The following is a 1814-nucleotide window of genomic DNA, read 5'->3' on the forward strand; positions in this document are numbered from 1 at the left end:
CTAGGCCACCAGAGCTCCCCTAAGGGTATAGTTTTTATGACTAAGGTATGACTGATCCAGACCTTGCAACTTTCAACTGCTTTCTGTGCATTTAAAATTTGGACAATGAGTAAGGATAATAGAAGAAGAATTGATGTTGTTGAATTATAGTATTGGATAAGAGTATTAAATATACCATAGAGTACAAAAAAACCCAACGATCCATCTTAAAGGTAATACAACCAGGGAGCTCCTTTAAGGCAAGAATAGAGACATTTCATTTCACTATGTTCATACTCCAGGGAGCCATTCTTGGGAGAGAGTGGAACGATGCTTAAAAATGGTAGAGAGGGGTTTAGTGAAAGTGAGAAAGACTTTCCATGAGATTGATTGACATCGTGACTGACACAAAGGGCTTGAGTAACACAGAGGTGGTGAGGATGGCACAGGATAGGGCAAAGTTCAGATCTGTTGTTCATAGGGTCTCTATAAGTGACGGCACTGAAGATATCTGTATTTATTTTAATTCCTAAGAAAGGTGATCCAACATAATGTGGGAGTTATTGAACAACATCATTAATATCACATGAAAGCAAAATGGTGCCGAAGATTACTGAAAAAAAAGGTTAAAACAGTACATAGATAGAGAAATTCCAGGTGTTCAATCTGGATTCAGAGGAGTTTGTGACCCCAAGATTATCACTGCTAAACAGATACCGGCTAAACGCAAGGAATACCAAAAGAATGCCTATTATGTGTATTGACTATGCAAAAACATTTGATTGTGTGGTTCATAACAAACTATGACTAATATTGGAACAATGAGAATCCCAGAACACTTAATTTGGCTCATGTGAAACTTATACCAAGAGGCTTTTGCATGAATATAACAAGTCCCACTACATGGTTTAAAATTAGCAAAGGTGTGTTTCAAAGCTGTATTCTTTCTCCTGTTCAGTCTATATTTTGATAAAATTATTTGAGAAGCTGAGCTCTGAAGAATAATGTGACATTGGGATTGGAGGAAGATCTATCAACAACCTTCAGAATACAGATGATACAGCCTTGCTTGCTAAAAGTGAGAGGACTTGAAGCATTTTCTGCAGAAGGTCAAATAATTCAGCATACCATATGTATTGCATCTCAATGCCAAGAAAACAAAAATCCTTAACCCTTCATAACAGATGAAGAAAAGTTTGAAGATGTCAATTACATCATGGGTTTACAATCAATGCACTTGTTAACAGCAATCATGAGATCAGGACATGTATTGCTGGAAAAGCCTTTAGTTGGGTGGTGGTGGTTGTTGATATGTGTCATTGGGCACCTGTGACTCATACTGCCCCTATGTACAACAGCCCTAAATCTTACCCTTGCCAATCTTATTGTCACTGATACACCTACCCCCACAACTGCCAAGAGAATAAACATGTTTATCCTGGCGAGGGCAAAACCAGGCTGCTAACTGGAAGCAAGGATTTTGAAGCTTTGTTTCACATGCTTTGGCAATGTGGCTGGAAAAGGATATAATTCTTGAAAATGTAGGAACAATACAAGAGAAGAATAATCTGGATGAGATGGATTGACATATTAACTAGGGTGATGTGAGTATGCATGTTGGAGACAGTGAGACTAGCTCAGGATAAAGCAGAGTTCAGAGCTATTGTACATAGGGTCACTATGAGTCACAGATGACTCAATTGTACATAGCGACATTACCAATAGAGTTTTTATGTTTTGTTTGTTTTAAACAAGTAGGAATTTTACAAGTTTGATGTCTAGGCCTAACAATAATTTTTCCAGATACGATGTGTCCTATCTCTGTACCTTTTCAA

This window comes from Elephantulus edwardii, unplaced genomic scaffold (assembly GCF_000299155.1).
Source record: "Elephantulus edwardii isolate Elephantulus edwardi_28Jun2011 unplaced genomic scaffold, EleEdw1.0 scaffold00159, whole genome shotgun sequence".
NCBI lineage: Eukaryota > Metazoa > Chordata > Mammalia > Macroscelidea > Macroscelididae > Elephantulus > Elephantulus edwardii.